A 15,591-nucleotide genomic window follows, 5' to 3' on the forward strand; every position below is an offset into this window, starting at 1 on the left:
TGCTAAGCAAAGTATTCTAAATACGCCCTAAAAATGGGGCTTCATACATGCGTCAGTGATAGCATGAATGGTAACCACCCACCCAGGAGCTCCTCATATGTTCTGCCCTTACCCCACGGCTCCAATGATCAAGGGAAGGTTCCATCTTCATTCTTAATCTTTCTTGCCTTTTAGGAGTCATCGCTGACAATAATTAAGTCTCATAAGGATCAAACTTAAATGAGCGATAGCCTTCAGGGATGATATTAGAGTGTTAACTCTGTTTGTGGTTTAAATATTAATGACAAAGCATAATTACCATCCGCTAAGTTTCAGGCTGGTGTTTGAAAACTCATTTAGCGAAGCAGGAGGAACAAACCCACACCCTTGGAGACATCTGTATAGAACAGGGGACTGGAGGAACATCTCAACCAGAATAGAGCTCAGGGGGAAATAGGGTGGGTGTTCCTGGTGCGAACTTGTGTGTTGCTCAGAAAACTCAGGGGCCCTCCAGCTGCAGTTTGACTCAAGGCGGAACGCTCAACCCCTAGGGTAGGGTCATATCGATCAATGTCCCTTTGAGCGTGCATTGTCATATTAGGTGTGGTTTATCTACCTTGCCCTCATAACATTATTTGTGCTTAATTCCCAAAGAAAACGCTTAAGACCGAGTCTAGTCCAATTCCTATACTCACAGCCTGTTGGCTCTTCTGTAGGAATTGGCAGCGGGGAGAGGGGGCAGATTCTGTTGTGCCCCAGGTCACTCCTGTTTGCTCCTTGGATTCAGTGGAGGGACATAACTACCCGCTCTACTGATCATGTCTATGCTGCCTGGGTATCCACACAGCAGGCACGGCCTAACTCCCCCCCCCCCCCACACACACACACACACGTCCTCTCCCAGCCCCCACTGGGCTCACTGTAAAACCTGGGCAGGATTCTTGGGCGTTACCTTTCCTTTGGTTGTTCCAAAGTTGTGATGAGAGATAGGGAGGGGACCTTGCTAGAAGCCAGGGCTCAGGATAGATTAGCCCGTCTATTGAATTGGGCTTAAAATGGAGGCATCGCTCCACAGCCCACTCCACCTAAGGGCAGGAAGTAAGAGCCTGCTGTGACAGCTCAGGGGACTAGTGCCACATCCCGCAAGCCAAACACTAAGGGTGGATGAGCATGCGCCAGACACTGGGACTAAGAGCAAATACTCGCATCCAGCAGAGGTCTGATGACTCTGAATCACACAGTCCTAGGGCTCACCCATGCAAGGTGCTGAGCACCCTCAGGGCCTGCTCCGAAGTCCAGCGATGTCAATGGGCCTCTTTTCCTGGACTTCAACAAGCTCTGGATCAGGCCCTCAATGGGAACTCCTAGAACCTGCTCAGCACCTGGCAGGATCAAGTCCTGTGTGACTTAAAACACCATCCTTAGGAGGGGAGAAGGGACTGGGGGGAGAGGAGAGAGGGGAAGCAGGGACAGGAAGGGGAGAAGGAGGGGAGTGGGTGCAGACAAGAGGATTAAAATGGGAGAGGAGGAGACACTTCTTAGGAAGCAGCTACCTGGCAGTGAAGGAGTCACAGGCTGTGAGTCAGCTGCGCTGGCACTTAGCTCTCCCTCCCCACTGCTCTAGGTCCTGAGAGAGAGAATAATTCATTTCACTTCATCTCTGTTCATTTCAGACAAATAGAGCAGAAGAGTCAAGCCAGGGGAAATGGAAACAGGGCATGAAATGGAGCTTTGGCTTTGCTCTGGCTTGGTTAGCCTGGGAACTAGTTACTGTTATGAATAACATAAGCTCTTCCCAGTGTCCTAGACACATAGGGGTGATTGAAAACTGGGGGGGGGGGCGGGAAGGGGGTGACTAGTTAAAGTGACAGATCTGCAATGCTAGGACTAATAAATATCACACAATGCTGCCTTAGCGTCATCTGCCCTCCCTTCCCTGCATTCCACCACCCTTCGTGACTGCTGCACGCAACGGCTCCTGGGGTTCATTTGACACACACAGAGAGCTCCCCCTCTGAGAGAGCCTGGGGCATCCCTGGCTTGTCATCCTTCTATTCCATGTCTCTGGGGTGGGATCAGACAGCCCCTCAGCCCTTTGAACAATAGCCGAGTGATTAAGGAGGATTCCTCCAACGTTGTCTCACAGCCTTGGGGACAGGGGGCTCTGGGGAAAGGTCTGGCTGGCCCGGCTGGGGCCATGGAGTGATCTCTCATTTTATATCCCAGGGTGTTTAAAGAGATTTGGTGAATTAATCCAGCCAGGATTTAGATGATCAAAAGAATTTATTCAAGACAGCAGCATTTACAATGAAATCCAGCCAAACCCCTAAAATACAGACCCTCAGCAGGGCAAAGCCTTTCTTCTTTCTTTCTGGGTTTATGTATATTTATTTTATCCTCTCTTTAGGAAAGGGGGTGTGAGGGAAGAGAGAGAAGTGTAAACGTGCAGATAAATTCTGCCTTGCTCAGGATCTGCCCTGAGACATTGCTGGCTCCAGTGACACATTAACCTTCACAAGACTTGATCAATAGCTGGAGAGCTGGAAATGAGTCAAAGCCAGTTCTCTAACTACAAAAACAAAGAGAAAATCTGCCAGCAGAACTGTAAAATTAACTCTGGTTCTAAATAATTAAGGGTAGATGAATATTCTTCCCTGTTACTATCCACTGGCTGCACAATCACCGAGTCCTCCCTCACGTAGTTGTAGGGCTCTTCCTTTTGACTGTTTCTTGGATCTTTGTATCATGCTCCTGGAGGAAATGATCCGAGCAAGGGACTAGCAACCTAGACTCCTGGGTTCCATCCCTGACTCTGCTGCTAACAAAATCCGCAACCTTGGTCAAACCAGCTAGGTTGCTAAGGTTGAAATGAAGACTCCCAAAATCAGAGCTCATTTCTGAAAATCGGAGCCTTCCTCTCTTGACCCTCAGTTTCCTCTGCTGTAAAATGGGGTTAATACTACTTGCCTGCCCAAGAAGGGTGCTGTAGGACTTCAGTTGTGTTTGGAATGAGCTCAGAGACCTTGGGAGGACAGGAGCTGTCACATTCGCAGCACACAGAAGTTGGATAAAAACCGTAAAATACTCTTGCTGGAAGGTTGCAACATAACACACACACTTATCTCTCTCTATATACATAGTTTTTAGATGCCAAAATTCTCATATACAAGGACCCAAAAACAGAGGGACACAAAGCAGGCTGCTTGCTGAAGCTGAGGGGCATAATTCACCCCACCGTGCACTAGGCTGGCTCTCTGGACAGACTGCTGTGAGGCCCAGATCACAGGCTTCCCTACAGAGCCTCGTAGCCTGGGATCAGGCCCAGGAAATCCCTTACCAACTTAAAAGGGATAGTTTTCTCTACTCCACGCGCTAGAATAACTCCCTTTCCTGTTCCCTGAGCCGATTTTTGCTTTTCTCTGTCATTTTGGGTTTGATCCTGCCAGGCACTGACATGCTCAGCTCCCATCCCATTTGTAACTATGGCAAAGGGCTAAGAGATAGATTGATAATACATACAAGACACCTTCCACAGAGATCACCTAGCCCCTCCCAGGAGGGGCCCAGCACCAGGCAGGACGAGGCCCTCATTTGCCTTTCGGTCTCTCTCTCTCGCTTTCATGCTAGTTCTTTCTTGCTTTCTCCTCTGCCAGTCCCTCTCTGCCTTTGCATGGCTCCTCTGACAGTTCCCTTTCCCCTCACTCCGCACTTCCCTGTCTCTGAAGTTTCCAACTCTCCCAGCTGACATGAAAACTATCCCGATTGACGGGTCTCGTTGCCAGACAGCTTCTCCTCACCGTGCTCCTGAATCTCTCCCCCAGTCTGGCTGCACAACGGTACACGCTGTCCAGGCACAATACATGGCCTCTTTCCCCACAGACTAAAACATCCTTCCTCAATGTCACTGCTCCAAGAGGGGGCAATGGGGACAGGGACAAATAAAGCAGCAGCAAAATGCTGGTGCCCCAGCGACCTGCTCCAGACGCAGCAGGGTATGTCTGCACTGCAGTAAAACATTGTCAGCTGGCCTGGGTCAGCTGGCTAGGGCTCGCAGGGCTCAGGCTGAAAGGCTATACAACAGCAGGGTAGATGTTTGGAGTGGCACTGGTGCCCAGGTTCTGCACAGGTTCCCTGTGAGGTGGGAGGATCCCAGAGCCCAGGCTCCAGCCCAAGCCCAAATAGCGACACCGCAATTAAACAGCCCCATAGCCCGAGCCCCAGCCAGCTGACACAGCCCAGCCATGTGTGCTTTATTGCAGTGTAAACGTGCCCTCACTCCCCAAGCTGGCTGCTAGAGATCTATCCGTTGGCAAAGCCACCCACTCCCAAAGACTCCCTGACGGCCGAACACCACATGGAACCCACATGCGCGGGGAAGGAAGTGGCTAGGCAGCTGAACACATGGAATGAAGACTCTGCAGTTGGCATAGGGGGAGAAGGGACTCTCTCATGCCAAAGGGTTGCAGGGATATTTTTTAATAGTGGCACAGAATAGGACTGGTTTGATGCAGCAGTGACATATGCATGCTTTATGAATCTGATTATAATTGGAAATCAACCCTTGATCAGGCTCAAGGCAGGAGAAGGAGGAGAGATACATAGACTCCGAAAAATCCCCGGGCAATTCTGACACTGGGTAATTCTGCCCTCAGGTATACTATCAAGCTAAGCTATCCGCCCACTCACCCCCATCACCACGACATCTGAGAGCCTCACAGTCTTTAGTGTATTTATCCTCACAACACCGCGGTGAGGCAGGGCCGTGCTGTTATCTCTGTTTCACAGGTGGGGAGTGGAGGCACAGAGAAGCTAAGTGAGGTGCCCACGGTCACCTAGGGAGTTTATAACAAAGCAAGGACTCCAACCCAGCTCTGACAAGTTCCCTAATCACGCAAGCCCACTGATGTCAGAGGTTACACCGATATCATCAAGGGGACAGTTTGCCATTGTTTCTCTTTCACGGTCGCAAACCCAGAGCAACTTCACTGACATCACTGGCATTAGGGCCAAATCAGGGTCCCACTGATGTGAAAGGCAAAACTTCCATGACACCATGACTTGGCCTTATCCTAGATTCTGATCTCCAACTGAGATCAGAATCTGGCCCAACATCTGGCTGACTCAGGAGAGCAGAAAAAAGTAATGCATCATTACCAAAAAAAAAAAAAATCCCCACTCCATAGTAAGAGCAATTCATCTCTGTCAACGCAGTGACAATCCATCATACAATCATCTGCACTGACAGCTGCTGCCTCTCCAGCAGACAGTGTTTCCTGGGATGCTCTCTCCATGTCCCTTCTTGTGCTCATGTCCCAGCCACCACATCTAAAGTCTCTCGCCAGCTGTGATCTGCATTTGATATTCAAGTCACTCCCTCATCTAGGCCTTTCCATGTCACCTCTGACAATGCCTGGTGCTGCCAGTATTCACCTGTGTGATGGCTGGGCTCGGCTGACAAATTTTTAATGTAAGAGTAAAGTGGGGAGGGGGAGGTAACAATAAGCCACATCCTCATTGGATGATAAATCGGCCTAGCGCCATTGAAATCAATGCCGATCTACATCAGCTGATGACCTGGTCCTGTCTCTTCAATTCCCTCCTCCCCTTCTGCTCACCACCCGCCTTGCCACCCCCTCACCATCCCAGCGTGGCTCTACCATTCTCTGCCCCTTCCAAGTTCTCCTTACGAAAAGCAATTGCTTCACTCCCAGCAGTAGCTGGGGATTCCGGGCAAGAGACAAAAGCCTTTAGGTTAGAAACAGTTGTGGACCAACAGAGCCAGTGGCGTTGCACCCCACAAACCAGGCCTGAATGTAACCCCAAAAAGCAAGGCAGCTTTCTTCTCTGGGGAAGAGGAGAGCATTCGCCATTGGGTCATAACGCAGCGTTATTTTAGGCATTTGTCACAGAGAACATATTAGACAAAACGGGCCAGGTTGTGCTCTGTGACACCAGTGTAAATCTGGAATCATTCAATTGACTCCATGCCAGAGTGATGTCAGAATCTGGCCCCAACCACTCCACCACGAGACACATCCTGTCTCCTTAGCTCCTAATGGGAAAAGATGTATTGATCAGAGCACTGACAGGCTGTGGGCTGTTCTTTTACCTTGCTGTCTGTCTCCCTCCCAGGCCTCATTTGCCGCCAACAGAAGAAGAAAACCAGCATCAGCAATTTCTGCCCACAATGAAATACAAACTCACTCTCCAGATCCCATTTGTGAAACAAGCCCTGGTCAACTCGGAGCTCACTCCCTTTTCCTGTGTCACACAGGAAAGGAACGACTCCCTGGCCAGTGCATTAGAAAGCGATATCAACCCTTCAGAGACCAGCAGTGCGGTACATTATCCCAGGCGCACTCAAAACACTGCAGCTCATGACAGAAATTCAGTCCCTTCAGTGAGGCCTGAACTCTCTTTGCATAGAAGCTCTTTCCAGTGTCCTCTTGAAACAGACACAATTACTATAGAATTGTGGGAGTAGGGCCTGGAACACTGGTCTTGTAGCTCCAACAACACAGTCCTCTGACACTTAAGCTAAAGCAAGACTTCCCTAGGTAGTACTGGTCCAAGGTCCTTTCACCTGCCTGTAAGCTAGACACTGGAGAGTCTCACACACATCTTGCTGAAAGATAGATCTTTTGACTTGGGCTCTCCTGAATAGGAGGCTTGTGTCATCCTATTGCCTGGTGTACCAGATGAAAAAACAGTGCCCTCCTTGGCTGTTCAGCTCATATTATTGCACTTTCCATTTGTGGGCCAGATCCCCAGCTGCAGCGTCAATGGACCTAGCCCGCTTTACACCAGCCTAGGATCTGTCCTGGGAACCCAAAGCACTTTGCAAACATTAAATCATTCTCTCAGCATTAGGTAAGAAACGTTTCATATGCATTGCCTTTGCTGAATCTTTGGAATCTCCTGGAGGGACAGAGTCACCAACACTGAGGTGCTCAAACGGGCCAGCATACCCAGCATGCAAACACTCCTCAAACAGAGATGCCTCCACCGGCCTGGGCATGTGTGCCGAATGAATGACGGGTGCATCCTAAAGGACATCCTCTACAGCAAATTGGCATCTGGAAAAAGACCCAGAGGACACCCAAAATTGCGTTTCAAGGATATGCGCAAGTGAGACCTCAAAGAAATGGACGCGGATGTGGACAAATGGGAGGATCACACTCAAGACGCAGCCTTTGGAAACAAGAGTTTAACAAAGGTCTCCGGAGTTCCAAGAGGAAGCCGTCCAGCTTAGCAGAGGAGAAAAGAGCTCGCGGAAGGCAGAGCCCAAAAGGGCCGAAACATCCCCTTTAAATGTGACAGATGCAGCAGAGATTGTCTCTCTTGAGTGGGTCTCTTCAGCCATGTTCACGGCTGCCATAAAACCAAAGGAGTCAATTCACTCTTCAGGGTTGCATACCCATGGTCTCGAGAGACTGAAGGGTGCCTACATTCAGGTAAGAAACACATCACACTGGGCAGCTGAGGCTAAACATGCCCGAGGTCATAGGGCAAGTTAGTGGCAAATCTGGGAAGAGACCCCAGAAGTGCCGATTCTCGGTTGCACTTTATTCTGACTACTTTTTCCCCACGCTCCTTCACATAGTGTGGGGCTCAGAGATACCCAATATAATCTACTGAGCACAGATAGATACAACATTAATTGGTATTTATTCTACAAAACACCATGTAACTACATGGTCATTCACAAGTTCCCTTAGATCACTCTAATGAGGATATTTGATGTTGTCAAGATATTACAACCATAACTGCTACACAGTTCACAGTGTACAGGTCTCATGATGACCAAGCAACCCAGAAGACATGAACAGCCCTGCATTCCCCTTGTCACTAATCAGCTGTTCCAATGCACTTCCCCAGTTGGTTGTGCTTCCTGTGAATTCTGCGGTCACTCGTGTTACAAAAATGGCAACTAATTTTACCTTATCATCTTTGTCTTGCATAGGGCCATCAGTTTAACAGCTCCTCAGTGCAAGCATCCCCCTCTAGGTTTAGCTCTAGCTAAGCATTTGTGGGGCAGGAGACTGGATTCAACAGACAGTTACAATGGTGCAATTGGGCTGATGAGAAGAGGCAATTAATTCCCTCACACCCACCCACCCCTTGATGCAGGTATGCTACTCCTTCAACTCTGTGCTTACAATAAATTGGCCACCATGTTGTTTCTTTCATTACCACCCTCTCTCTGCCTTGGTGACATCTAAGGATATGCCTTAAACTCTCAGCAGTCAAGTACGGCGATATTGCATCCTCTCTGCTAACTGCCCCCACCAGCTCTTCCCATATTTGTCTCATCTGTAAGATGAGATGAGTGGCTGCCTATGCATTAAATCGCTTCATGTCTGTGACTGCTGCCATCACTTTAGGGATAATGAGAATACCGGGTCCCTGGGGAAACGGGGAAGGGAAACTTTGTTAGAACAAGGCAGCATCTGTTTTGTTTTGTTGCTCCTTACTCTCCTTCATTCCAGGATTGAGAAGATGTCTTTGGGGAGTTGTTTCACCATTTTTCAGGCCTGCAGTACATTTACACAGTCACACTGGGGATCTGAATGCAATTATCAGCATCCAATGGACATGACTTAATGCCTTAGAGAGAGCTCAGTGCAACGCTTAGAACCAGTCTGGCTGCTGGCCATGGTGCTGAAAGGATTAAAAAAATAGGCAATGTGCTAACTACAGGACTGCAGATCTAGGAAATCAAAATGCTATTGATCCTCGGCCCATCCTGGTCTTATTACAATCTGCCCTGCTAGTAGCATCAGCAGCTTTGATGAAATCCATCATCACTAGCAGTGTAAAAATGCACCAGCTGAGCTATGCTGATCTACCCCAGTTGAGGATCTGGCCCACTTAGTCATTAATCATGTGCAGGAAAATCGCATGCAGGGTCAACCCAGAGAGCAACACAGCACAGGAATGCAGAGCATTTGTATACATCATCTGTTTTAGTTGCAATCAATGTCAACTTTTCCTCCTCTAAACAGCCACAGACAAAAAAAAATTGCTAAATGCTCATGCAGCAGATTTTGGCAAATCACTGACTTTAAAAGAAAACCTGCTACAAACAAACCTCACCGGCTGCTTATGGATTATTTGGTGTGCCGTTTGAACAAATCACCTTTGGCTAATTGGGTAAATATAAAACTCTTTAGAGCCGCAACACAATAAAGCAGCCAACAAAACCCAGCACTTCCAGAAAGAGGAATTCCCCAAGAAACAGCTCAGAGACAAAAGGAGGACAGGGGTTGAGGGAAAATGATGAATTAATCATTTCTCTCAATTCCTCCGGATGTTAGAGGCGGCTACAGATTTATTTAAATAAACCTTTAATTAATAAAATGGAAGGAAGGAGACAAGGGTATAAGGGAGGGAGTTGTTTGGAGACATTTCACCCTGGGGTCCTCAGGAAAAGGTAAACAAACTGGCAGACCATTTCCCAATCATTTCAACAGTGCACCAGTGGTTTGAGTTTAAAGACAAATCTGAGCACTGCTAGCATTTTAAAGCAGACTCAAAGCACTAGCAGGCTCCTGGAGAGGCTAATGCTGAAACAGGTGAGGAGGATGAACCAGATGTGACCTGACTGGTCTTTTCTGTGCTGCGCCCATTTTACAGACAGGGAAATGGACCCACACAATGGCATCACAACTCACTGTGGGTCATGCAGCAGAGTCCATGGCAGAGCTGGCCATAGAACCCAGGTCTTCTGCCTGTAAAGCTGGTGCTTAGCTACTAGGAAACACTGCCTCCTCTTTCCACCTCCGAGTCCTGTACGTCCTATGACACTGGACTGAACAACCCTAGTCAGACTGAGTTGAGCTCGTGAAGCTGAGAAAGGGGCAAAGGTCTCTTCCTCCCCACCCAACCCCCCTCTTTGTGGAATAGTTTCCATTGGTTTAACATCCCTCCATGGTCTTTATTAGCAAGCAAAACGTGAAGCGCTTCACATGCTCTGTTTGAATGCTTATGAAGGAGGAGAACAGCCGCGCAAGATGGATGTGTCAGCTGGGAGGCCGGGGAGCTCGGCTGTAAGAATTTTAAGGAGCTAATTTCAAGAAAACAGTAATCAAGGGATGCTGAAAGGTTGGGGGAGGCTCACAAAAAAGCAAGCTAGCTGTCTCTCTCAGCTAGAGGCACTGGGCTGGCACAAGCCTCTGTGGGTCCTGGATCGCCCACTCCAGCCCTGTAAATGTCAGTATTCCAGCAGGCAGGCCATGGGAAGTGGTGCGTTAGGGATTATGCGTAGCTCCAGATTAAGTACCCATGTAAATCCTGTCAGCAGGAAAATGGGTTGTTTTTTAAAGCCAATGATGGAAACCACAGACATCCAATTTTTCTCCTGCCTCCACCCTTGCTTTGTACTGATGAATCGCAACCACATTTTGGGGAGAGCGAAATGGAGAGGACACAGTGCTGAAGTGCTGGTACACACTAAAAGCCACGGAGGAGGCAACTGACCCACAGATCAGCTTCTCTCCGGCCAAGCCCACGAGCGCTCCCTAGCTGCTTCATTCGGGGCAGGCGGAATTATCCCTGTGCGAAGCAGCACGGTCTCCCAAAGAGCTTGTCTTCACTGCAAAGTTAATGCCTTTTTCAATGTGAGCCAGTGTGGGGGAGGCGCCCAGAGGCGGGCAAGCACGGGAACGCTGCCACTGGGAGTGCAGGGCAGAGCTGGAGTCGGGGAGGGGGCTGTCCTCAAAAGAGCCTCTAGTGAGGAGCAGGATGGAGCAGCTGACATCCAGGGGGCCAAATGGAAGGAGCTCACGGGCCGGATCTGGCTTTCAGGGGATCCCCTGCTGCCTTGGGGGCTCCTGTGGTTGCAAGGGCTGCAGTGCCTATCACGGCCACTGTTCCTGTTAACTCAACCCCCATCTGCACACAAACCGCCAGTAGTCATGTTGTGTGGCACTAGTGACTCAAGCTGGCCAGCACGACTGGGACCTGGGCGAAAGCGGGAGTGAGCACAGCTTGTTTTAAGCAAGGGCGTAAGTGGGCATTGAGTGGTGCAGAAGCCTGGCAGTGGCAGGAATGTCACCTTTCAGCCAGAAACAATGATCCTCTCTGGAACTTCTTGGCGTTCCGAGGGAGGGTGGGGTTGGGGATCAAAAACCCAAATTCAAAACAAACAAAGAGATAGATACAGTCAGAGAGAGATCAAGATCCATCTATTTCTTCCCCTCTGTGTAAACAGCAATAGAGTGCAGGCCAGATTCTGCTTTCACTTATACTGCTGCAAACGCCATGAAACAAATGGGGCTGATCTGATGTAAATGGAGGAACTGGAGGTCTTTGGTGTTAGGGTCAGATGTCATAGGTTTTAAGGGGGAACACTGTGATCATCTAGTCTAACTTCCTGGATAGCATAAGCCACGGCATCTGGCAACAGCTGCATTCAGCCCAACTGCTTGTGCTTGAATAGACCGTGCCTTCAAGAAAGGCGTCCAGGGTGAAATGCTGGTTCCCATGAAGTCAGTGGCAAAACTCCTTTTAACTTCAGTGGAACCAGGATTTCCCCTCTGGTCTTGACTTAAATGGAGTCTCTTACTTGGAGCCTTTGATTTTTTTTAAACTTAACTAAGGCTGTGACTCAGTCCCGCAGCCCTTACTCTGGCAGCAGCCAATGGATCGACTCAGGTGCTGGAGGAGAGCCCACCTGGGTAAGGGTTTGCAAGACCCTGCTGCGTTTGGCTCCAGCATGGAAGCAGCTGCCTCTGTGAAGGAGCTTGGAGGCAGATGCAGTTCTGGGCATGGCCCATCCCATTCATTTTTCTTCCTGCCTGCAAAAAAGAGGTAACTCTCCCTTGGCAAGTGAGCCATTCCTCTGAGCACGTCGTCAAACAGGTCTCCTCTGTTCCCCTTGGCTGCCAGAGAGGAGCCCAAGCACCCTAGCGCTCGAATCCTGGCTGCTCCGCAATTGTGAAGGTGCCTTGAGAAGCAGGAACATAATGCCAGTCAGTGGGGAAATGAAAGCATAGGAAATTGTTCCTTTTGCTGCTTTATTTTCTCCGCTTCCTCCCTGAACCCTCCTTGTTCATCCATCAATCTCTATCTCTTCCTGCCTTGCGAGCCCTGTCTGTGCATACAGGTTTTCGCTCAGATGACAAAAACCCATGTTCCTCCTCTAATGTCTGGAATGAAAGTCAATAAAAAACAGCTTCTTATCTCCAGCTTCACCTTTTTATACCTTCAGGGGTCTTTATTTCAATCCATTAGCAAATTTTAACTGACAATTACAGCCATTGGCTTGCATGCAAGGTCCTTAAAACCCACCCTATCTCTGCATTAATACAGGCAGAGATGTGAAGCCGCGAAGCTAGACAGAAGCTTCCAAAGGAGACTCCTGTCAATGTATTCAAAGGAGAGGAGGGGACCCAGGCACAAAACATTGGCCCTTTTCTGCAAAAACCCATATCCCTTTTCACTTCCTTCATCCCTTTCCAGAGCTCCGGAATTTCTCACAGCCGTGGGATAGGAGAACCAAATACAGGGATTTAGAGCAAGAAAGAGCTAGGGCAGAGGCTAAACCTATCAGGATTGTGACCTGCAACGGCGCTGGCTTTTACAAAGAGAACAGGATTAGCAGCTGAGAAGCAAATATTGGTTGTTAAAGTAGGAAAAAAACCAGCCTGGCTTCCTGATGGGCTGCGTGAAAACAAATGGAGGAGGGGGCAAGAGAGAGTTCCGCTAGCAGGTTTGCCAAGCTACGCAGTTTGGAAACACAGATCGCAGTGGCTTTGTTGTGAGACGTGGCTGTTAACGAGGGGAAATCAGGAGGGGGCAGGAAGAATGCTCAGTGCCTCAAGGGGGAAGATTCACTGATGATCTCCAAGACTATTCTCCCCACACTCAGCATCCTCAAGCAGCGAAGATCTCTGGAGGCTCACTGGATGGAGCAGGGGAAAGCCTCTCTCTTCTAGTCAACTCTTACACCAGAGTAGTAGTGACCACTGGCCAGAAGTGATTGCCAGCTGACTGATCTCAGGAGCCATGAGCTTGCAGTCTCAGTCTAGTTCCTCTATTCCCAAGCTCCACTGACATGAGGTAGGCTGCCTCCCACGCCCCCTCATGGCCTCAGGACAGCCCTGCAAGAGACCCCTGCCTCAGTTTCCTCCTTTACAGGTTCTGGTTTATTAAATTAAGAAACAGTCAAAATAACATTCTCAGGTCACTCCTCAAGTCCATCCATTTAGCACCTTATCAGGTGACTCCCAGGCCTTCCCTGCCTGTAGTCTCACGCCCCACATCCCAGGTGTCTCTGCTGGAGCCTACTCGATCCTAGCAGCCTCCATGTTCTCCCCATCCCCACTTAAATCTCCCTGGGGATCCTTCCTCTGCAGCTTCCCACTGCTTTTTATAATGAAGTTAGCGGATTCCTGCTCAGCTGTGCCTCCTTAGCAACTCGGGTTGGCTGGCTGCAGGCCTCTAGCCCTTAAAGCCACCCTGTTACAGACCCCATCACAAAACTTGCATCCCCGCTGGCAAGTGTTGGCAGAGAAATCAAAGGCTCAGTGGGCTCTGGAGGCTGGCACTTGCTGCAGGCTGGGTAGGAGGCTGCGTGCGGGGGAAAAGCTGGCACTGCCCCTGCCCATGCTGAGCCTGGTCTGTGATCACACGGGGCCAAACGGAACAGTTGTCTGAAATGTGGCCACATGGTTGCAAACACAGAGCCTGGTTCTCCTCCCATAATGGCTTTGCACAGAATGAACTATGCTGGCTTCAGTGGAGATACACCTGGATTTACACCCCTCTGAGAGCATGAATCCAGCCCCCGGCTTGCAGAGAACGCCACCCACACTGCATATCCCTTCCCGCTGGCCCCAGGGTATTTATAGTAAACTGATTCAAATAGGAGAGTACAGGACAACGTGTCCATCTATTGTGTGTAGGTCTCTCTCTGACAGCTTTGGGGTGCAGTGACACCTGTCCTAAGTTTCTTCACACACAGAGCAATCAGACTAAGTCCCCACCTCCTGGATTCGCTGCATCAGCACCGCCCGCCTGAATTAGCCATATGCTGGCACCATCATTCTAATTGTTTTCAAATACTCATTGTAATAAAAGTCTATTAATTAGCGCAGAACTCTAAATGGGAGCAGATAGCATGGAGGAAGGGTTTGTGTCTGTGACACAAGTAATGAAGGATTACACACGTCCTCCAGCTACCTCTGGGACCCCTTTTCTCACCAAGTGTTTTGTCTGACATTGTAGAGGTTTTAAACAAATGCACAAAAACAAGGAGCGAAAGAGCAGGCTGACAAACTGCATGCAAGATGATATGTAGATTGGACCCTCGGGAACGCAATCCAGGAGAGAACATTTAAATAAAGCACAGTGGCAAGGTAGCAAAGTGAACCCGACCCCCACGTGCTAACAAACAGCATGCAGTCACTCGCACACCGACCAGCGTTGCTGCATACACACGGCTATGCACACACACACTGGTGACACAGGCATGCATACATATGCACAAATGCCCACGTAAATATACCCGCAATAACACAGCAATACGCGGACACACCCCATGTACACAGTCACACGCATGCTGTAACAGACATGCCCTCATCCACAAACCACAATACTCAGCCACAAATATGGACCTCTACACATAAAAATATACAGCCGCTTCCAGATGTGCGCTCACACACAAAAACAAGCACACATATGCACCACAAAACCACACCCCCTAACACTTGCTGCTCATCAAGATTCGGCGAAAGTTTAGTGTTCATGCTACAGCTGCAAACACAGAGGTAGCTACAACGTCCAAGATTCCCAAACCAACAAGGACAGCTGCTGGAAAGTTCGACGCAAAGAGCCCATTCCCCAAGGCCCTCATCTCATGTTAGGGTCTCAGTAGTCTGGAATGGCTCTGGGGTGAATACAACGAAGGCTTCCATCATCCCTCCTTCTATCTGTGCCCCTGCATCTTAGAAAAAGTTATTTTTGATCTCAGGAAAGGATTTAACAAAAACAAAAAAAACCCAAAACACTACTCAGGTTGCAAGAACTCCTTGCAGCTTCTGCCAGAGCTCAGCCTGGCTCGCTAACCCTGTTCCCAGGCTCCATGAACTCCTCTGTCCTGATGGATCAGCCAGCCCCAGTCTCCCGAGCAGGGAAAGGGTAAACACAGAGGAGGGACAGGCCAGCCTATGGCCATCCTTGCCCAGCCCAGCAGGAAGAGCAGGGATCAGCCAGGCACATGATACAGGGATGATTTGATAGATGGGATTTGATAGCTGCTTTCAACTATCTGAAAGGGGGTTCCAAAGAGGATGGATCTAGACTGTTCTCAGTGGTAGCTGATGACAGAACAAGGAGTAATGGTCTCAAGTTGCAGTGGGGGAGGTTTAGGTTGGATATTAGGAAAAACTTTTTCACTAGAAGGGTGGTGAAACACTGGAATGCGTTACCTAGGAAGGTGGTGGAATCTCCTTCCTTAGAGGTTTTTAAGGTCAGGCTTGACAAAGCCCTGGCTGGGATGATTTAGTTGGGGATTGGTCCTGCTTTGAGCAGGGGGTTGGACTAGATGACCTCCTGAGGTCCCTTCCAACCCTGATATTCTATGATTCTATGATGGTTAGAACCATTCCA

The sequence above is a fragment of the Natator depressus genome, chromosome 18 (genome assembly GCF_965152275.1).
Source record: "Natator depressus isolate rNatDep1 chromosome 18, rNatDep2.hap1, whole genome shotgun sequence".
Taxonomy (NCBI): Eukaryota; Metazoa; Chordata; order Testudines; family Cheloniidae; genus Natator; species Natator depressus.